The sequence below is a fragment of the Lithobates pipiens genome, unplaced genomic scaffold (genome assembly GCF_037356315.1).
Source record: "Lithobates pipiens isolate NorthernLeopardFrog02 unplaced genomic scaffold, aLitPip1_a1.2 Scaffold_66, whole genome shotgun sequence".
Lineage (NCBI taxonomy): Eukaryota > Metazoa > Chordata > Amphibia > Anura > Ranidae > Lithobates > Lithobates pipiens.
Window position 1 is genome coordinate 1,587,510 of NW_027507888.1, and position 22,439 is coordinate 1,609,948.

Below are 22,439 nucleotides of genomic sequence, written 5' to 3' on the forward strand. Positions count from 1 at the left end.
AAATTTTGTTTGGGTACAACATTGCATGACCGCGTAATTACCAGTTAAAGCAGTGCAGTGCGAAATTGTAAAAAGACCTCTGGTCCTTAGGCTGACAATTGGTCCGGGGCTGATGTGGTTAATGAGTTTTATGTAGGTACCCACCATCTGCTAATGCTGCAGGAGCAGAAAAGGGATTCCATCTTGCTTGAAGAGATCATGGCTTGCCATCTTGCTTGAAGAGATCATGGCTTGCCATCTTGCTTGAAGATTTAATGGCTTCCTATCTTGCTTGAAGATTTAATGGCTTCCCATCTTGCTTGAAGTTTTCATGGTTTCCCATCTTGCGTGAAGATATCATGGCTTCCCATCTTGCTTGAAGATTTCATGGCTACAGTGGGCTTGGGAGGGGGGTCCTGTCTAAAGCCTAGCTGCAAGAAATGGGCAGCAAAAAATCTATGTGCATTGCGCCTGAACACTGCTGTTGATTGAGCTACATACTTTTTCATTCCTAACTCAGTCTAGCAATATTTTTGAGTCCACAAAATTGAGTGGTTAACCCAAGCAATGAGTTATGATTAAAGCTCATAACTCTGACACTGCTTCTATAGCATGTTAGAAAATTTATTTTATCATTATCCATGATTTTTATGTAGGTACCCACCATCTGCTAATGCTGCAGAAGCAGAAAAGGGATTCCGTCTTGCTTGGAGTGTGCCTGGCTTCCCATCTTGCTTTGAGAGATCATAGCTTCCCATCTTGCTTGAAGATTTCATGGCTTATCAAACCTTCATGAAAAAGAGAAAATTTACAATGGCATTATGCTTTCTTATCCAGAGATAATGAAATCTGAGGTTTGGGTTAAAAATACACAATCGAATCCATGGCACGATATAATTTTGTTTTTACTGTTAACCTAAAATGCTTACTTCATGGTTAAACCTGGCTTAATAATGAGGTTGAATATAGACAGGCACAGGGAGAACATGCAAACTGCAGACAGGTAGGATTATGGTTGGGATTTGAACCAGCAACCCTTCTTACTGCTAGATGAGAGTGCTAACCACTACACCACTGTGCTGCCCAAACCACTGTGCTTCAATATCTCCAGGTCACTTAACCCCTGAATCTCTAAAGCTGGCCATGCACATGTCAGTTTTTTTCATTCAGCTAGTGGGTTAAATTTAAAAAACAACACCTGACTGGATTCCTCCATCCACACACTCAATGTGGGTGCTGGAATCCTCTCCACTGTATTATTGAATTCTGACAGCAGGAAGGCTACCTTTCTGTCAAAATATACAGATCATCTCTCCAGCCTACAGCCCTGATTGATTGGGAATATCCTGACTTCTGTTCAACCACAGTGGCCACACATGGATCCAAATTCATCTTTAGTTACTCTAAGGCTTGCCATACATGGAAGTTTTTTTTAAAGTTGGCTGATCAAAAAAAAAAAAAAAAAACAACTGAACCGATTATCACATTGACACAAGTGGGGTCGATAGAGAAATCCTTCTTTCTGGGTTATTGTATTCTGACAAAAGGGGAGATGACCCCACTGTCAAAATAAACTAATCAGCACTTATTGAAAGTAAAACCTTCCAACAAGCCGGTTTGAGAGAAGTCGATTAGAGAAAAGTTTCATGACTAAGGGATGTGCCTATTTTGTGAGGCTCCCCAAAAAAAACAACCTATACCTTTGTCTTAAATAACTTATGATTGACCAGACGACACATTCTCTTTGGAGTCGAATGGCCATAGCAGCCTTTTTCTTATCAGCATATGAAAATACAAAATTCTTAGATACAACATAACTTAATGCATATAAATACATTTTACAACAAACATTATAACCAAATATATATATCCGTATTACACATTCAGGGTGATATGGCCATAGGTAATCTTGCTGGCCACTCTCAACCCTCTTGACAAATGCCAAGATGGTCACCTCGACAAACAAGCAGAAAATAAAACAGGTCGTCGACACCAACAACATATTAAAAAAAGCCTACGGCACCTGGTATTCCCAGGCTGTCTCCCATCCAGGTACTAACCAGGCCTGACCCTGCTTAGAATCCGAGATCAGATGATATCTAGCGCATTCAGGGTGATGTGGCCTTAGGCGATCTTGCTTGCCACTCTCAACCCTCTTGACAAACGCTAAGATGGTCACCTCGGTATTCCCAGGTGGTCTCCGATCCAGGCCCGACCCTGCTTAGCATCCGAGATCAGGAACATTCAGGGTGATGTGGCCAAAGTCGATCTTGCTGGCCTCTCTCAACCCTCTTGACAAACACCAAGATGGTCACCTCGGCAAACAAGCAGAAAAATAAAACAGCTAATCGACGCCAACAACATATTAAAAAAAAGCCTACGGCACCTGGAATTCCCAGGCGGTCTCCCATCCAGGTACTAACCAGATCCAATCCTGCTTAGCTTCTGAGATCAGACAAGAACGGACGCATTCAGGGTGATGTGGCTGTAGGTGAACTTGTTGGCCACTCTCAATCCTCTTGACAAATGCCAAGATAGTCACCTTGGCAAACAAGCAGAAAAATAAAACAGGTCGTCGACGCCAACAACATATTAAAAAAATGCCTGTGGCACCTGTTATTCCCAGGCGGCCTCCCATCCAGGTATAACCAGGCCCATCCCTGCTTAGCATCCGAGATCAGACGAGATCAGGCGCATTGAGTGTGATGTGGCTGTAGGTGTTCTTGCCGGCCACTCTCAACCCTCTTGACAAACGCCAAGATGGTCAGCTCGGCAAACAAGCAGAAAAATAAAACAGGTCTTCGACAACAACATATTAAAAAACGCCTACAGCACCTGGTATTCCCAGGCGGTGTCCCATCCAGGTACTATCCAGGCCGACCCTGCTTATTATCCAAGATCAGACGAGATCGGACGCATTCAGGGTGATGTGGCAGTAGGCGATCTTCCTTACCACTCTCAACCCTCTTGACAAAGGCCAAGATGGTCACCTCGGCAAACAAGCAGAAAAATAAAACAGGTCGTCGACGCCAACAACATATTTTTAAAAAGCCTACGGCACCAGGTACTCCCAAGCAGTCTCCCATCCAGGTACTAAACAGGCCCAACCCTGCTTAACATCCGAAATCAGAGGAGATCAAGCACGTTCAGGGTGAAGTGGCTGTAGGCGATCTAGCTGGCCACTCTCAACCCTCTTGACAAACGCCAAGATGGTCACCTCGGCAAACAAGCAGAAAAAAAACAGGTCGTCGACGCCAACAACATATTGAAATAAAGCCTACGGCACCTGGTATTCCCAGAAGGTCTCCCATCCAGATACTAACCAGGCCCAAACCTGCTTAGCATCTGAGATCAGAGGAGATCGAGCGCATTCAGGGTGATGTGGCTGTAAGTGTTTTTGCTGGCCACTCTCACCCCTCTTGACAAACCCTAAGATGGTCACCTCGGCAAACAAGTAAAAAATAAAACAGGTCGTCGACGCCAACAACATATTATAAAAAGCCTACGGCACCTGGTACTCCCAAGCGGTCTCCCACCCAGGTACTAACCAGACCCAACCCTACTTGGCATCCGAGATCAGACAAGATCGGGCGCATTCAGGGTGATGTGGCCATAGGCAATCTTGCTGGCCAATCTCAACCCTCTTGACAAATGCCAAGATGGTCACCTCGGCAAACAAGCAGAAAAATAAAACAGGTCGTCTACGCCAACAACATATTAAAAAAAGCCTACGGCACCTGGTATTCCCAGGAGGTCTCCCATCCAGGTACTAACCAGGCCCAAACCTGCTTAGCATCCGAGATCAGACGAGATCGGGAACATTCAGGGTAATGTGGCCGTAAGAGGTGTTGCTGTCCACTCTTAACACTCTTGACAAATGCCAAGATGGTCACCTCGGCAAACAAGCAGTAAAATAAAACAGGTCGTCGATGCCAACAACATATTAAAAAAAGCCTACGGTACCTGATATTCCCAGGCGGTCTACCATTCAGTTACTAACCAGGCCCGACCCTGATTAGCATCCGAAATCAGATGATAGCTGGCGCATTCAGGGTGATATGACCATAGCCAATTTTGCTTGCCACTCTCAACCCTCTAGACAAAAGCCAAGATGGTCACCTCGGCAAACAAGCAGAAAAATAAAACAGATCGTCGATGCCAACAACATATTAAAAAAAGCCTACAGCACCTGGTAGTCCCGAGCAGTCTCCCATCCAGTTACTAACAAGGCCCGACCCTGCCTAACATCTGAAATCAGGCGCATTCAGGGTGATGTGGCCGTAGGTGATCTTGCTGGCTGCTCTCAACCCTCTTGACAAATGCCAAGATGGTTATCTTGGCAAACAAGCAATAAATTAAAACAGGTCGTCAGTGCCAAGAACATATTAAAAAAAAGCCTATGGCACTTGGTATTCCCATGCGGTCTCCCATCCAGGTACTAACCAGGTCCGACCCTGCTTAGCATCCGAGATCAAACAAGATCGAGCGCATTCAGGGAGATGTGGCCGTAGGCGACCTTGCAGGCCAATCTCAACCCTCCTGACAAACGCCAAGATGGTCACCTTGGCAAACAAGCAGAAAAATAAAACAGGACGCCAACAACATATTAAAAAAAGCCTATGGCACCTGGTGTTCCCAGGCGGTCTATCATCCAGGTCCGACCCTGCTTAGCATCCGAGCTCAAACAAGCTTGAGTGCATTCAGGGTGATGTGGCCATATGCGATCTTGGTGGCCACTCTCAACCCTCTTGACAAACGCCAAGATGGGCACCTCGGCAAACAAGCAGAAAAATTAAACAGGACGTCGACGACAGCAACATATTTAAAAAAGCCTACTACACCTGGTACTCCCAAGCGATCTCCCATCTAGGTACTAAACAGGACTGTCCCTGCTTATCATCTGAAATCAGATGTGATTGGGCACATTCAGGGTGATATGGCTGTAGGGCATCTTGCTGGCCACTCTCAACCCTCTTGACAAATGCCAAGAAGGTCACCTCGACAAAGAAGCAGAAAAATAAAACAGGTTGTCGATGCCAACAACATATTAAAAAAACCTACAGCACCTGTTACTCCCGAGCAGTCTCCCATCCAGTTACTAACAAGGCCCGACCCTGCCTAACATCTGAAATCAGGCGCATTCAGGGTGATGTGGCCGTAGGCGATCTTGCTGGCCGCTCTCAACTCTCTTGACAAACGCCAAGATGGTTATCTTGGCAAACAAGCAATAAATTAAAACAGGTCGTCAATGCCAACAACATATTAAAAAAAAGCCTATGGCACTTGGTATTCCCATGTGGTCTCCCATCCAGGTACTAACCAGGTCCGACCCTGCTTAGCATCCGAGATCAAACAAGATCGAGCGCATTCAGGGAGATGTGGCCGTAGGCGATCTTGCAGGCCACTCTCAACCCTCCTGACAAACGCCAAGATGGTCACCTTGGCAAACAAGCAGAAAAATAAAACAGGACGCCAACAACATATAAAAAAAAAGCCTATGGCACCTGGTGTTCCCAGGCGGTCTCCCATCCAGGTACGACCCTGCTTAGCATCCGAGATTAAACAAGCTATAGTGCATTCAGGGTGATGTGGCCATATGCGATCTTGGTGGCCACTCTCAACCCTCTTGACAGACGCCAAGATGGGCACCTCTGCAAACAAGCAGAAAAATTAAACAGGACGTCGACGACAGCAACATATTTAAAAAAGCCTACTACACCTGGTACTCCCAAGCGGTCTCCCATCCAGGTACTAACCAGGACCGTCCCTGCTTATCATCTGAAATCAGATGTGATTGGGCGCATTCAGGGTGATATGGCCGTAGGGTATCTTTCTGGCTACTCTCAACCCTCTTGACAAACGCCAAGATGGTCACCTCGACAAACAAGCAGAAAAATGAAACAGGTCATCGACGCCAACAACATATAAAAAAAAGCCGACGGCACCTGGTACTCCCAAGCAGTCTCCAACCCAGGTACTAACCAGGCCCGACCCTGCTTATCATCCGAAATCAGACGAGATTGGGCGCATTCAGGGTGATGAGGCCTTAAGGGTTCTTCATTACCTCTCTCAACCCTCTTGACAAATGCCAAGATGGTCTACCCAGGCGGTCCACCTTCCAGATAATAACCAGGCCGGACCCTGCTTAGCATCCGAGATCAGATGAGATCGGGTGCATTCAGGGTGATGCAGCAGTAGGCATTCTTGCTGGCCACCCTCAAGCCTCTTGACAAACGCCAAGATGGTCACCTCGGCAAACAAGCAGAAAAATAAAACAAATCGTCGACGCCAACAACATATTAAGAAAAAAGCCTACGGCACCTGGTATTCCAAGGCGGTCTTACAAGAATGGACCAGAGGGGTGAAAAGTGACTGGATTTCATGTTTAAAAAGCCAAGAAACTGCATAGCTAACTGCCATTTCCTGAAACCAGAAGTGACCTCCTCCACACCCAAATTTTTTTTTAATATGTTGTTGGCGTCCTGTTTTATTTTTCTGCTTGTTTTCCGAGGTGACCACCTTGGCGTTTGTCAAGAGGGTTGAGAGTGGCCAGCAAGATGGCCTACGGCCATATCACCCTGAATGCGCCCCATCTCATCTGATTTCAGATGATAAGCAGGGTCGGTCCTGGTTAGTACCTGGATGGGAGAACGCTTGGGAGTACCAGATGCCGTGGGCTTTTTTAAATATGTTGTTGTCATCGATGTCCTGTTTAATTTTTCTGCTTGTTTGCCGAGGTGCCCATCTTGTCAAGAGGGTTGAGAGTGGCCTCCAAGATCGCATCACCCTGAATGCACTCAAGCTCGTTTGATCTCGGATGCTAAGCAGCGTCGGGCCTGCTTAGTACCTGAATGAGAGACCGCCTGGGAACACCAGGTGCCATAGGCTTTTTTTTAATATGTTGTTGGCGTCGACGACCTGTTTTATTTTTCTGCTTGTTTGCCGAGGGGACCATATTGGCATTTGTCAAGAGAGTTGAGAGTGGCCAGCAAGATCGCCTACAACCACGTCACCCTGAAAGTGCTCGATCTCATCTGATCTCGGATGCTAAGCAGCGTCAGGCCTGGTTAACACCTGGATGGGAGACCAGCTGGGAATACCAGGTGCCATAGGCTTTTTTTAATATGTTGTTGGCGTCGACGTCCTGTTTAATTTTTCTGCTTGTTTGCCGAGGTGCCCATCTTGGCGTTTGTCAAGAGGGTTGAGAGTGGCCACCAAGATCGCATACGGCAACATCACCCTCAATGCGCCTGATTTCAGATGTTAGGCAGCGTCAGGCCTGGTTAGTAACTGGATGGGAGACCGCTCGGGAGTACCAGGTGCTGTAGGCTTTTTTTAATATGTTGTTGGCAACAACGAACTGTTTTATTTTTCTGCTTGTTTGCCGAGGTGACCATCTTGGTCTTTGTCAAGAGGATTGAGAGTAGTAAGGAAGATCGCTTATGGCCTCATCACCCTGAATGCGTCCGATCTCGTCTGATCTCAGATGCTAAGCAGGGTCGGGCCTGGTTAGTACCTGGATGGGAGACCTCCTGGGAATACCAGGTGCCGTCGGCTTTTTTAACATGTTGTTGGCGTCGACGACCTGTTTTATTTTTCTGCTTGTTTGCCATGGTGACCATCTTGGCATTTGTTAAGAGGGTTGAGATTGGCCAGCAAGATAGCCTATGGCCACATCACCCTGAATGAGCCCGATCTTGTCTGATCTTGGATGCTAAGCGGGGACGGGCCTGGTTAGTACCCAGATGGGACACCGTCAGGCAATAACAGGTGCTGTAGGCTTTTTTTTAAATATGTTGTTGACATCGACGACTTGTTTTTTTTTCTGCTTGTTTGCCGAGGTGACCATCTTGGCCTTTGTCAAGAGGATTGAGAGTAGTAAGGAAGGTCACTTATGGCCTCATCACCCTGAATGCGTCCGTTCTTGTCTGATTTCGGATGCTAAGCAGGGTCGGGCCTGGTTAATACCTGGATGGGAGACCGCCTGGGAATACCAGGTGCCGTAGGCTTTTTTTTAATATGTTGTTGGCGTCGACGACCTGTTTTTTTTTTCTGCTTGTTTGCCGAGGTGACCATCTTGGCATTTGTCAAGAGGGTTGAGAGTGGCCAGCAAGATTGCCTACGGCTTCATCACCCTGAATGCGCCCGATCTCATCTGATCTCAGATGCTAAGCAGGGTCGGGCCTGGTTAGTAGCTGGATGTGAGACCGCCTGGGAATACCAGTTGCCGTAGGCGTCTTTCTAATATGTTGCTGGCGTCGAGGACATGTTTTATTTTTCTGCTTGTTTGCCGAGGTGACCATCTTGGCGTTTGTCAAGAGGGTTGAGAGTGGCGAGCAAAATTGCCTATAGTCATATCACCCTGAATGCGCCAGCTATCATCTGAACTCGGATGCTAAGCAGGGTCAGGCCTGGTCAGTAACTGAATAGGAGACCGCCTGGGAATATCAGGTGCCGTAGGCTTTTTTTTTAATATGTTGTTGGCATCGACGACCTGTTTTATTTTACTGCTTGTTTGCCAAGGTGACCATCTTGGAGTTTATCAAGAGGGTTGAGAGTGGCAAACAAGATCGCCTAATGCCACATCACCCTGAATGCGCCAGATATCGTTTGATCTCAGATGCTAAGCAGGGTCGGGCCTGGTTAGTCCCTGGATGGGAGACCTTTGGAAATACCAGGTGCCTTAGGCTTTTTTTTAATATGTTGATGGCGTCGACGACCTGTTTTATCTTATTGCTTGTTTGCCGAGGTGACCATCTTGGCATTTGTCAAGAGGGTTGAGATTGGCGAGCAAGATAGCCTATGGCCACATCACCCTGAATGCACTCAAGCTCGTTTGATCTCGGATGCTAAGCAGGGTGGATGAAATACGCACATAATGTCCGCATGTGTGAATGGGGCCTTAGATGGGATGGTGGGAGTATTAAAAAAAAACTGCTTATTTACAACTATTTGCACAAACAACTTTCTCTATGTTACATAGATAATCGGGTTAAAAATAAGAAAATATTCCCCCAGCACATCGATCCCCCTCCCCGTAAAATCGCATCGCCCCAGCACATTGCATCACAACGCCCCAGCACATCGAATCGCATCTCCCCCAACACTTCTCATCGCATCGCCCAAAGCACATTGCATCACCCCCGACACATCAAATCGCATCAGAACATCGAATCGCGTCGCCCCCAACAGATCGCATCAAATCGCATCACCCAAGCACATCGCATTGAATCGCCCCAGCACATTGAATCGCATCTCTCCCAGAACATCAAATCGCAAAACACCCAAGCGCATCACATCTCCCCCAGAACATCGAATCGCATCACCCCCAGCACATTGCATCACCCCCCAACACTTCGAATTGCATCAGCACATCGAATCGCATCGCCCCAGCACATCTCATCTCCCCAGCAAATCGAATCGCATCTCCCCCATCACATTGCATCTCCCCCAGCACATTGCATAACCCCCAGCGCATCGAAATGCCCAAAGCACATTGCATCACCTACAACACATCGAATCGCATCAGCACATCGAATCGCTTTGCCCCACCATATCGCATCGAAATGCATCGCTCAAGCACATCGCATCGCCTCAGCACATCGAACCGCATCTCCCCAGAACATCGAATCGCATCTCCCCCAGCACATCGAATCGCCCCCAGCACATCGCATCGCCCAAAGCACATTGCATCACCCCAACACATCAAATCGCATTAGAACATCGAATCGCGCCGCCCCCAACACATCTCATCGAATCACATAACCCAAGCACATCGCATTGAATCGCCCCAGCACATCAAATTTCATCTCCCCAGAACATCGAATCACATCACCCCAGCACATTGTATCACCCCCAACACATCGAATCGCATCGCCCCAGCAAATCGAAACGCATCTCCCCCAGCACATTGCATCTCCCAGCACATCGAATCGCCCCAGCACATCGAATCGCCCAAAGCACATTGCATCACCCCCAAAACATCGAATCACATCGCACATCAAATCGGTTTGCCCCACCACATAGCATCAAAACGCATTGCCCAAGCACATCGCATCGCCTCAGCACATCAAACCGCATCTCCCCAGAACATCGAATCGCATCTCCCCCAGCACATCGAATCGCCCCCAGCACATCGCATCGCCCAAAGCACATTGCATTACCCTAACACATCAAATCGCATCAGAAGATAGAATCGCGCCGCCCCAACACATCGCATCGAATCACATCACCCAAGCACATCGCATTGAATCGCCCCAGCACATCAAATTGCATCTCCCCAGAACATCGAATCACATCACCCCAGCACATTGTATCACCCCCAACACTTCGAATTGCATCATCACATCGAATCGCATCGCCCCAGCAAATCGAAACGCATCTCCCCCAGCACATTGCATCTCCCAGCACATCGAATCGCCTCAGCACATTGAATCGCCCAAAGCACATTGCATCACCCCCAAAACATCGAATCACATCAGCACATCAAATCGGTTTGCCCCACCACATAGCATCAAAACGCATTGCCCAAGCACATCGCATCGCCCCAGCACATCAAATCGCATCACCCATCGCTTCGAATCGCATCACCCAAGCACATCGCATTGAATCGCCCCAGCACATCGAATGGCATCTCCCCCAGAACATCGAATCGCATCACCCCAGCACATTGCATCACCCCCAACACTTCGAATTGCATCAGCACATCGAATCGCATAGCCCCAGCACATCTCATCGCCCCCAGCACATCACATCTCCCCAGCAAATCGAATCGCATCTCCCCCAGCACATTGCATCTCCCCCAGCACATCGAATCACCCCAGCGCATCAATTCGCCCAAAGCACATTGCATCACCCCCAACACATCGAATCACATCAGCACATCGAATCGCTTTGCCCCACCACATCGCATCGAAACGCATCACCCAAGCACATTGCATCGCCCCAGCACATCGAATCGCATCTGCCCAGAACATCGAATCGCATAACCCCCAGCACATTGCATCACCCCAGCACATCGAATCGCCCCCAGAACATCACATTGGCCCCAGCACAACGAATCGCATCTCTCCAGCACATCGCATCGCCCAAAGCACATTGCATCACCCCCAAAACATCGAATCGCATCAGCACATCGAATCGCTTCGCCCCAACACATCGAATCCCATCGCCCAATCGCATTGCATCTCCCCAGAACATCGACTCTCCCCAAAACACATTGCATCACCCGCAACACATCAAATCGCATCGCCCACAGCACATCACATCGAATCACATCGCCCCAGCACATCGCATCGCCCCCAGCATATCACATCACATTGCCCCCAGCACATAGAATCGCATCTCCCCCAGCACAACGCATCGCCCAAAGCACATTGCATCGCCCAAAGCACATTGCATGACCCCCAACACATCGAATCGCATCAGCACATCGAATCGCTTCACCCCAACACCTTTGAATCCCATCGCCCAAACGCAGAACATCGAATCGCCCCCAGCACATCACATCGAATCGCATCACCCCAGCACATCGCATCGCCCCCCAGCACATGGCATCACATCGAATTGCATCTCCCCCAGCACATCGAATCGCATCTCCCCAGCACATCGAATCACATCTCCCCATGACATCGAATCACCCCCAGCGCATCGCATCTCCCAAAGTACATTGCATCACCCGCAACACATCGAATCGCATCGCCCTCAGCACATCAAATCGAATCGCATCGCCCCAGCACATCACATTGCTCCCAGCACATAGAATCGCATCTCCCCCAGCACATCGAATCGCATCACCCCCAGCACACGAATTGCATCTCCCCCAGCACATCGAATCACATCTCCCAGCACATCGAATCACCCCCAGCACATCGCAACGCCCAAAGCACATTGCATCACCCCCAACACATCGAATTGCATCAGCACATCGAACCGCTTCACCCCAACACCTAGAATCCCATCGCCCAATCGCATCACATATCCCCAGAACATCGAATCGCCCCCAGCACATCACATCGCATCGCCCCAGCACATCGCAGCACATCGCATCACATCGAATCGCATCAGCACATCGAAACGCTTCACCCCAACACATCGAATCCTATCGCCCAATCACATCTCCCCAGAACATCGAATCGCCCCAAAGCCCATTGCATCACCCACAACACCTTACATCAGTGTCCCACTTTATAGCAGAGTATCGCCCCCTTGCATCAGAGTGTGGCAGAGTGCCCCCTTCCACATACACTATATTGTCAAAAGTATTGGGACACTTGCCTTTATACACGAACACACACAAACTTTAATGGAATATCAGTCTTTGTCCATAGAGTTCAATATTTAGTTGCCACACTCTTTGCAGTTGTAACAGCTTCAACTATTCTGGGAAGGCCGTCTACAAGGTTTAGGAGTTTGTTTAGGGGAATATTTGACCATTCTTCCAATAGTACATTTGTGAGGTCAGGCACTGATGTTGGACGAGAAAGGCCCATCTCGCAGCCTTCACTCTATTTCACCCCAAAGGTGTTCTATTGGGTTGAGGTCAGGACTCTGCATTCCAGTCACGTTCCTCCACCCCAAACACGCTCATCCATGTCTTTATGGATCTTGCTTTGTGCACTGGTCCAAATCACTTGGTGGAGGGGGATTATGGTGTGGTGTTGTTTTTCAGGGGTTGGGCTTGGCCCCTAAATTCCAGTGAAGGCAACACTTAAGGTGTCAGCATACCAAGAAATGTTGGACAATTTCATGCTCTCAACTTTGTGGGAAGTTTGAGGAAGGCCCCTTTCTGTTCCAACATGACTGTGCACCAGTGTACAAAGCATAATCCATAATCCAGGTGACCATCTTGGCGTTTGTCAAGAGGGTTGAGAGTGGCCAGCAATATTGCCTACAGCCCCAACACCCGAAATATGCCTGATCTCGTCTGATCTCAGATGCTAAGCAGGGTCGGGCCTGGTTAGTACCTTGATGGGAGACCGCTCGTGAACACCAGGTGCCGTAGGCTTTTTATTTAATATGTTGTTGGCGTCAACGACCTGTTTTATTTTTTTGCTTGTTTACCGAGGTGACCATCTTGGCGTTTGTGAAGAGGATTTAGAGTGGACGGAAAGTTTGCCTACGGCCACATCACCCTGAATGCACCTGATCTCGTCTGATCTCGGATGCTAAGCATCGTTGGGCCTGCTTAGTACCTGGATGGGAGACCGCCTGGGAATACCATGTGCTGTAAGCTTTTTTTTAATATGTTGTTGGCGTCGACGACCTGTTTTATTTTTCTGCTTGTTTGCCGAGGGGACCATCTTAGCGTTTGTCAAAAGGGTTGAGAGGGGTCAGCAAGATTGCCACATCACCACATCACTGGTCACTCTCAACCCTCTTGACAAATGCCAAGATGGTCACCTCGGCAAACAAGCAGAAAAATAAAACAGGTCGTCAACGCCAACAACATATTAAAAAAAGCCTACGGCACCTGGTATTCCCAGGGGGTCTCCCATCCAGGCTCTTACCAGGCCTGACCCTGCTAAGCCTCCGAGATCAGATGAGATTGGTTGCTTTCAGGGAGATGTGGCCGTATTCAATCGCATTGGGCACTCGCAATCCTCTTGAAAAACGCCAAGATGTTAACCTTGGTAAACAAGGGAAAATAACAAGTCACCCAAAAAAAAAAAAGACTTGCACTTTGGGTGGGCGGTGCTTCCGACGTCACTCAAGGAAGTGACTTTGGCACAGCACTTTTCTGTTCTGCCCGCCTGAGAGGATCAGGTAAGGGGCTGCCGCATGGCAGCTTACAAATTCGTTATTATTTATTCAGAGCCGCCGCCGGTATCCCCTCCACATCCACAGGGTTACTATGGTGGTCGCACTCGGCAGCATACCCCAACCCCCTTCACCCCCCCCTGCTAAAAAAGATTTAAAGAAAAAGTGTTATCGGTGGCCGGCAGCAAAAACCCCCCCCCAAAAAGCTTTAAAAAAAGGGTTATTAATAATAACCCTTTAAAAAAAAAATCTTGTCTGGGGGGGGGGGGGGGGGTTATGCTGCCAACCACCGATAATAACCCTTATTTTTAAAATCTTGTTTAGCGGGGGGGGGGTAAATAAAGTAGAATAAGCTTGAAAATCAGGTAGCCTATCAATCCTAACAATAGTACTATGATAATTATAATCACTATGTCCTTTAACCATGAAAACATTCCACCTAAACCCAAACTAGAAAAGGGGTTCCATCCATAATTACCTATGTCCCTTGCTTGTTTCATTAATTCATTTACCTGTGTTCGGTGTTGACTAATAACATCATAGTAGTCTGGGATTTCCAGGCTGGTATTGTGAAACCATGTACAACATTCATAATCTTGGGTCATTTCGCATAAACCTGTCAGAGCTGCACTCATGCTTTCAATAGCCAATTCGTGTAACTCTAGTTGTCTTCTAATTGCTTTGAGCTCGACATTGAGTAGTCCTATATCTTGGGAGTTTTTTTCCATAACATCATTTATTAAACTAGTGTAGTTATTTAATTTGTCCATCATGGTTATGCCCCATCCTGTCCAGGATGGAAACCATGTCCATGACTTATCTGAAGTAGAAAACATAGGTGGGGTTTCTCTCTTGTATTTATAAGTTAACCTATGTACTGGACTTGAAGTCACTTGTATGTGATGTTCCTGATTCTGGCCTAGGGCTGACATGACTGGTACCAACTGTGCTAAATAACACCATCCTTTCACTCCTGCGGGGATCCATGGGTAACAAATTTTAGCACAGCATACATATGTATTGTTTCCCAATGAAAAACTTCTTAGAGAACTACGTTGGGGCTCAGTTCCAGCCTCAAATGCAGCACTAACAAGTTTACTCACAAGTATCCCAGAGGTTGTGTTCCTGTATGTAGTAAGTTCACTTATGGTGTTGTTAAGGGATTGATTTTTGTAACTACACATATGACCCATGATAATGTTACTGGTGTGGAAGGGAATACCCTTTGAAATGTTAAATACAGACTTGATGGGGGTGTCCATTGCAAATAAATAAAGATCGCCTACGACCAAATCAGCCTGAATTTGCCAGATCTCATTTGATTTTGGATGCTAAGCAGGGTCGGGCCTGTTTAGTACCTGGGTGGGATTCCGCCTGGGAATTCCAGGTGCCGTAGACTTTTTCTTAATATGTTGTTGGCGTCGACGACCTGTTTTATTTTGCTGGTTGTTTGCCAAGGTGAATATGTTGGCGTTTGTCAAGAGGGTTGAGAGTGGCCAGAAAGATCGCTTACTGTACATCACCCTGAATGCGCCCGATCTCATCTGATCTCGGATGCTAAGCAGGGTCGAACCTGGTTAGTACCTGGATAGTACACCGCATGGGAATACCAGGAGCTGTAGGCTTTTTTTTAATATGTTGTTGATGTCGACAACCTCTTTTATTTTTCTGCTTTTTTGCCGAGGTGACCATCTTGGTGTTTTTCAAGAGGGTTGAGAGTGGCCAAAAAGATCGCCTACGGCCACATCACCCTGAATGCGCCTGATCTCGTCTGATCTCGGATACTAACCAGGGTCGGGCCTGGTTAGAGCCTGGATGGAAGACCCCCTGGGAATACATTCTGAAATGGTACATTTAGAAAATTTATTTTATCATCATCCATGATTTTTATGTAGGTACCCACCATCTGCTAATGCTGCAGAAGCAGAAAAGGGATTCCGTCTTGCTTGGAGTGTGCCTGGCTTCCCATCTTGCTTTGAGAGATCATAGCTTCCCATCTTGCTTGAAGATTTCATGGCTTATCAAACAGTCATGAAAAAGAGAAAATTTACAATGGCATTATGCTTACTTATCCAGAGATAATGAAATCTGAGGTTTGGGTTAAAAATACAAAATCGAAACCATGGCACGATATATATTTTTTTTACTGTTAACCTAAAATGCTTACTTCATGGTTAAACCTGGCTTAACCCATTCATGACTAAGCCTATTTTTGGCATTTGGTGTTTACAAGTTAAAATCCATATTTTTTGCTAGAAAATTACTTGGAACCCCCAAACATTATATATATATATTTTTTTTAACAGAGACTCTAGAGAATAAAACGGCGATTGTTGCAATATTTTATGTCACACGGTATTTGCTCAGCGGTGTTTTAAATGCAACTTTTTGGGAAAAGGGACACTTTCATGAATAAAAAAAAAAAAAACAGTAAAATTATCCCATTTTTTTTTTTTTGCATAATGTGAAAGATAATGTTACGCCGAGTAAATAGATACCAAACATGCCACACTTTATAATTGCACGCACTTGTGGATTGACGACAAAGTACGGTACCTAAAAATCTCAATAGGCGACGCTTTAAACATTTTTTTACGGTTACCAGGTTAGAGTTTCAGAGGAGGTCTAGTGCTAGAATTAGTGCATCAGCGCTGAAAGCTGAAAATTGGTCTGGGCAGGAGGGGGGTTTAAGTGCCCAGTAAGCAAGTGGTTAAAGTGGTGCTCCGGCCAAAATTACACTTTTTAAATAAAAATACCCCTATAATACACAAGCTTAATGTATTCAGTAAAGTTGGTCTGTAAACTAAGGTCTGTTTTGTTAGGTTATTACAGCATTTTGAAAGTTTATAAACTAGCAGCAGACTGTGACCATCTGAAGTGTGGGCATCTGAAGCCAGACTGTATTTCTTCCTGGATTTCAGCCTTGCAGATCTCGCACATGCTCAATGCTGCACAAGCAGTGTAATAAGTTTCAGGTCAGGTTTCCATGGCAACGGCAGTGTTAGAGGAAGTTGCCACCCATATCTATGCAAACCCCTCCTCCCTCCAGGAACCAGTAAATATACTGCATGTACAAGGAATATTATTCAAGAAACACACACACACACTATATCTACACTCAGCTGATACTTTTTTCTGTACAGCTTTTCATTTAAAAAGAAAAAAATAATAATTAAAAAAATAATAATCACAGCAACACAATTCATTTATGCATCTAGACGTATTGAAGACGACTTTATGAAGTTCAAACTGTGCATATTAATTTTGAAAAATTGTGCTTGTGTTTTGGTGTTAGGCCCCTTTCACACGGGATGGATCAGTAATGATCCGCCCCGTGATGATCCGCTTGCTCAGCGGGGATCGCTCTGTTGTCCCCGCTGAGCCGGAGGATAACAGGGCGGTCCCAGCACACTGTGCATGGACCGCCCTGTCAGCTCTCCGCTCTCCTCTATGGGGGATCGTCTGTCCGTGTTCATCCGATCCGCTCTGCAGACGGATTGAAAAATAGGATTTTCCTCCGTCTGCAGAATCCGACAATTGCGGAGGCGGACGATATCGGGTGTTTGCGGATGTTCATCCGCCGACACCCGCTATCCCATAGGAATGCATGTATGTCCGTACTTCATCCGCAAACGGATGGATGAAATACGCACATAATGTCCGCATGTGTGAATGGGGCCTTAGATGGGATGGTGGGAGTATTTAAAAAAACTGCTTATTTACAACTATTTGCACAAACAACTTTCTCTATGTTACATAGATAATCGGGTTAAAAATAAGAAAATATTCCCCCAGCACATCGCATCGCCCCCCTCCCCGTAAAAACGCATCGCCCCAGCACATTGCATCACAACGCCCCCAGCACATCGAATCGCATCTCCCCCAACACTTCTCATCGCATTGCCCAAAGCACATTGCATCACCCCCGACACATCAAATCACATCAGAACATCGAATCGCATCGCCCTCAACAGATCGCATCAAATCGCATCACCCAAGCACATCGCATTAAATCGCCCCAGCACATTGAATCGCATCTCTCCCAGAACATCAAATCACAACACCCAAGCACATCGCATCGCATCTCCCCCAGAACATCGAATCGCATCACCCCCAGCACATTGCATCACCCCCAACACTTCGAATTGCATCAGCACATCGAATCGTATCGCCCCAACACATCTCATCGCCCCAGCAAATCGAATTGCATCTCCCCCATCACATTGCATCTGCCCCAGCACATTGCATCACCCCCAGCGCATCGAAATGCCCAAAGTACATTGCATCACCTACAACACATCGAATCGCATCAGCACATCGAATTGCTTCGCCCCACCTTATCGCATCAAAATGCATCACCCAAGCACATCGCATCGCCTCAGCACATCGAATCGAATCTCCCCAGAACATCGAATCACATCTCCCCCAGCACATCGAATCGCCCAAAGCACATTGCATCACGCCAACACATCAAATCGCATCAGAAAATCGAATCGCGCCGCCCTCAACACATCGCATCGAATCACATCACCCAAGCACATTGCATTGAATGTGTCAAGGGTAAAGTGTAAGCGCTCAACTTGTGTGTTTTTAGTAGTCATACATATTCCTGTGTCTCAAAGTACATATAAGGTGATCCCAAAATAAAGGGAACAATGTTACAGTTTAGTGACAAAGAAAATGACTATGAAATTAAAATATATATGTGAAGACCACAAAATAGAAACTATGTGGATAAAACTTATCCCAGTGAAAAAGAAGCCAAACAATGACTATAATTAAATACAAACATTGCTAGTAATAAATATAAAAAGTCCATAAACAGAGGTATAGTCCATGCGGGAATGTGCAAAGTATCAATCCAAACGTGTTGTGCTGACAACCAAAGTTCAGTGATGTTTAAACAGGAGGAGATATTATTTCACCCTGTGTCGGTCCCACCACCTTATAAGGTACAGGCTTACCGGAACTAGATGACCCTAGCAGACATACGTCTCAGGGGTCAATCAAAGCTTATGGTCCTAGCCAAGGATTGGATGTATCAATCGTGCCGTATGCGATCACCACAAACGATTAGATGTAATCACAGTTCTTCATATGTATATGTAAATCCGACAACAACTCAGGCATGGAAGATGAAGAAACAAAGCCAACATGGCATAATAACGTTTTTAAAAAAAACCTTTAATAAAAAATGTTCTAAAACTCACATTTCCAGAGTAGATAATAAAGCATGTCAGAGAGACAAAGGTGGCAGTAGCGGAGTCCTCCCAACGCGTTTCGACCTACAGGTCATCATCTGGGGTGGGCTCCTGCTACTGTCATGCTGCCTTATATAGGTACTTGTACAATAAACCAATGCATTTACCCCAAGTGTCATAATCAAGCCCACTTCCGGTTTTCAAAATGGCGGACGGGCGTGCGTTCCACGCCTCTGTTGTTATGCGTTCCACCCATATCACCATTCTGTTTAAGCACCAAAGGTCATAATTAGAAATGGTAATCAGTCAACTTCCGGTTATGGCGGAAATGGCGGTGTGGCGTGCGTTCCACGCCTCAACAGGCATGCGTTCCACCCATTCACAGTGAGCTGTGCTAAAAAAAGAAAAGAAGGGTACTTATTTAGAGAAATGATATGGCCACTAACAGGAAAGTAGGGCCATCCCCTTATGTATACATCCGTTTATTCAGACTAGGATAGGAGGGCATGGGAGTATGTTAAACTCATTATAAATCCCAACACAAAAACCGGAAGTGTGCGTCTATGATCACACAGGAACCGGAAGTAGGTAAACATCACTTCCGGTACGGAACGAAAACGGAAACGAGGCTTGAATATGTAAACAACATCATCTCCCTCTGATACTGCTATAAATGTGCCACAATGGCACCTAGTGGCCAAAAAGTAGAATAAAACTTAACAATAATAAAAGAGCTATACTTAACATATATCGCATTATACATGATGTGTATCGCATGATATAGATATATAGTCATGTAGTTTAAACACACTGTCTTGACACTGAAAATATACATGTATAAAACTAGTATAGCCAAAACCCAAAAAAGGGGAACATGAAATAAAATAAGATAAAAATTAAAATGAAACTACATACAGACTGCTTAGTAAAATATACCGGCAAATAAATTTTGTGATACCAGATTACGTATTGCGCATGGCATCTATGAGTCATCTATAAAAGCATTAATATCCCACTCTACATTCATACCGAGTGGAGAGTGGGATTGGAGCTCATAGATCCAAAAAGTTTATACTATACTATACTAGTTTTATACATGTATATTTTCAGTGTCAAGACAGTGTGTTTAAACTACATGACTATATATCTATATCATGCGATACACATCATGTATAATGCGATATATGTTAAGTATAGCTCTTTTATTATTGTTAAGTTTTATTCTACTTTTTGGCCACTAGGTGCCATTGTGGCACATTTATAGCAGTATCAGAGGGAGATGATGTTGTTTACATATTCAAGCCTCGTTTCCGTTTTCGTTCCGTACCGGAAGTGATGTTTACCTACTTCCGGTTCCTGTGTGATCATAGACGCACACTTCCGGTTTTTGTGTTGGGATTTATAATGAGTTTAACATACTCCCATGCCCTCCTATCCTAGTCTGAATAAACGGATGTATACATAAGGGGATGGCCCTACTTTCCTGTTAGTGGCCATATCATTTCTCTAAATAAGTACCCTTCTTTACTTTTTTTAGCACAGCTCACTGTGAATGGGTGGAACGCATGCCTGTTGAGGCGTGGAACGCACGCCACACCGCCATTTCCGCCATAACCGGAAGTTGACTGATTACCATTTCTAATTATGACCTTTGGTGCTTAAACAGAATGGTGATATGGGTGGAACGCATAACAACAGAGGCGTGGAACGCACGCCCGTCCGCCATTTTGAAAACCGGAAGTGGGCTTGATTATGACACTTGGGGTAAATGCATTGGTTTATTGTACAAGTACCTATATAAGGCAGCATGACAGTAGCAGGAGCCCACCCCAGATGATGACCTGTAGGTCGAAACGCGTCGGGAGGACTCCGCTACTGCCACCTTTGTCTCTCTGACATGCTTTATTATCTACTCTGGAAATGTGAGTTTTAGAACATTTTTTATTAAAGGTTTTTTTTAAAAACGTTATTATGCCATGTTGGCTTTGTTTCTTCATCTTCCATGCCTGAGTTGTTGTCGGATTTACATATACATATGAAGAACTGTGATTACATCTAATCGTTTGTGGTGATCGCATACGGCACGATTGATACATCCAATCCTTGGCTAGGACCATAAGCTTTGATTGACCCCTGAGACGTATGTCTGCTAGGGTCATCTAGTTCCGGTAAGCCTGTACCTTATAAGGTGGTGGGACCGACACAGGGTGAAATAATATCTCCTCCTGTTTAAACATCACTGAACTTTGGTTGTCAGCACAACACGTTTGGATTGATACTTTGCACATTCCCGCATGGACTATACCTCTGTTTATGGACTTTTTATATTTATTACTAGCAATGTTTGTATTTAATTATAGTCATTGTTTGGCTTCTTTTTCACTGGGATAAGTTTTATCCACATAGTTTCTATTTTGTGGTCTTCACATATATATTTTAATTTCATAGTCATTTTCTTTGTCACTAAACTGTAACATTTTTCCCTTTATTTTGGGATCACCTTATATGTACTTTGAGACACAGGAATATGTATGACTACTAAAAACACACAAGTTGAGCGCTTACACTTTACCCTTGACATATTTTCTTAGCTAAAAGATCCCTAATTTTAGCGTGTCAGCAGCTTACAGCTTATCACATCTTTCTTTGTTTACAATCAACCTTTTTTCTTTTGCTCGTTTTGCGCAGTATTGTTGGTTAATAGTTTTCACATTGCATTGAATGGCCCCAGCACATCGAATCGCATCTCCCCCAGAACATCGAATCACATCACCCCAGCACATTGCATCACCCCCAACACTTCGAATTGCATCATCACATCGAATCGCATCGCCCCAGCAAATCGAATCGCATCTCCCCCAGCACATTGTATCTCCCAGCACATCTAATCGCCCCAGCACATCAAATCGCCCAAAGCACATTGCATCACCCCCAAAACATCGAATCACATCAGCACATCAAATCGCTTTGCCCCACCACATCGCATCGAAACACATCACCCAAGCACATCGCATCGCTGGTAGAAGGGAATTAATTAATTTACAGTTAAATGTTGTTAGAGTACTTACCTTTGATTGGTCCAGAGGCTTAGTAACGGTTGCCACAAACAGGAGACCCTATAAAAGAGAAAAAAGTGTGTCAGTTGCCGCAGTATAACGGACAAAGAAGATCAGAACACATCCCTGCTGTTTCGTTATGGAGTCCTTACTGCGACAGGTGATCGAACAGGCTGGTGCCGTGGATGGAGAGCGGTGGCTTCGTTCCTGTCTGTCGGCTTATCCGGTGGCTGGTTCTGGTAGTGTTCCGTCTGTGGATGTCCCTCTGGTGGAGCAGTTTGATTTCCTCAGTGCATTCTCTCGGGTACCCCAGGATCTTCCGGTTTCGGCGGCTTCCTCTTCCTCCCGGTCGGTCCCTCCTCTTGACACGGTGACGCAAGAACCTTTCGGAGATGTCCGCAGCTGTTTGGCCTATTCTCCGATCTCCGAGGACGGCGCAGGTGCA

At 45.9% G+C, this 22,439-nt stretch overlaps 1 long non-coding RNA gene and 19 pseudogenes across 1 annotated transcript; 9 read left to right on the forward strand and 11 right to left on the reverse strand.

The window, feature by feature from the left end:
• Window positions 1-1,990: 1,990 nt before the first annotated feature.
• Window positions 1,991-2,109, reverse strand: LOC143959038 (5S ribosomal RNA; annotated as a pseudogene).
• A 244-nt stretch (window positions 2,110-2,353) lies between these two features.
• On the reverse strand, window positions 2,354-2,472 carry LOC143959005 (5S ribosomal RNA; annotated as a pseudogene).
• Window positions 2,473-2,802: 330 nt separating this feature from the next.
• On the reverse strand, window positions 2,803-2,920 carry LOC143959006 (5S ribosomal RNA; annotated as a pseudogene).
• Window positions 2,921-3,028: 108 nt separating this feature from the next.
• LOC143958968 (5S ribosomal RNA) lies at window positions 3,029-3,147 on the reverse strand (annotated as a pseudogene).
• A 106-nt stretch (window positions 3,148-3,253) lies between these two features.
• LOC143959102 (5S ribosomal RNA) lies at window positions 3,254-3,372 on the reverse strand (annotated as a pseudogene).
• A 106-nt stretch (window positions 3,373-3,478) lies between these two features.
• On the reverse strand, window positions 3,479-3,597 carry LOC143959068 (5S ribosomal RNA; annotated as a pseudogene).
• Window positions 3,598-3,704: 107 nt separating this feature from the next.
• On the reverse strand, window positions 3,705-3,823 carry LOC143959079 (5S ribosomal RNA; annotated as a pseudogene).
• A 550-nt stretch (window positions 3,824-4,373) lies between these two features.
• LOC143959075 (5S ribosomal RNA) lies at window positions 4,374-4,492 on the reverse strand (annotated as a pseudogene).
• Window positions 4,493-5,250: 758 nt separating this feature from the next.
• On the reverse strand, window positions 5,251-5,369 carry LOC143959073 (5S ribosomal RNA; annotated as a pseudogene).
• A 317-nt stretch (window positions 5,370-5,686) lies between these two features.
• LOC143959017 (5S ribosomal RNA) lies at window positions 5,687-5,805 on the reverse strand (annotated as a pseudogene).
• Window positions 5,806-6,539: 734 nt separating this feature from the next.
• Window positions 6,540-6,658, forward strand: LOC143959033 (5S ribosomal RNA; annotated as a pseudogene).
• Window positions 6,659-7,417: 759 nt separating this feature from the next.
• On the forward strand, window positions 7,418-7,536 carry LOC143959069 (5S ribosomal RNA; annotated as a pseudogene).
• A 106-nt stretch (window positions 7,537-7,642) lies between these two features.
• Window positions 7,643-7,761, forward strand: LOC143959048 (5S ribosomal RNA; annotated as a pseudogene).
• A 108-nt stretch (window positions 7,762-7,869) lies between these two features.
• Window positions 7,870-7,988, forward strand: LOC143958997 (5S ribosomal RNA; annotated as a pseudogene).
• A 108-nt stretch (window positions 7,989-8,096) lies between these two features.
• On the forward strand, window positions 8,097-8,215 carry LOC143959090 (5S ribosomal RNA; annotated as a pseudogene).
• A 336-nt stretch (window positions 8,216-8,551) lies between these two features.
• LOC143959051 (5S ribosomal RNA) lies at window positions 8,552-8,669 on the forward strand (annotated as a pseudogene).
• Window positions 8,670-12,866: 4,197 nt separating this feature from the next.
• LOC143958995 (5S ribosomal RNA) lies at window positions 12,867-12,985 on the forward strand (annotated as a pseudogene).
• Window positions 12,986-13,094: 109 nt separating this feature from the next.
• On the forward strand, window positions 13,095-13,213 carry LOC143959080 (5S ribosomal RNA; annotated as a pseudogene).
• A 2,031-nt stretch (window positions 13,214-15,244) lies between these two features.
• On the forward strand, window positions 15,245-15,362 carry LOC143958974 (5S ribosomal RNA; annotated as a pseudogene).
• LOC143958954 (uncharacterized) lies at window positions 15,356-22,393 on the reverse strand. Its single transcript, XR_013270164.1, has 3 exons — window positions 22,147-22,393; window positions 22,007-22,054; window positions 15,356-15,754 (listed from the first exon to the last, which is right to left on the reverse strand). It is a non-coding gene; the product is annotated as an uncharacterized LOC143958954 (long non-coding RNA).
• Window positions 22,394-22,439: the final 46 nt, after the last annotated feature.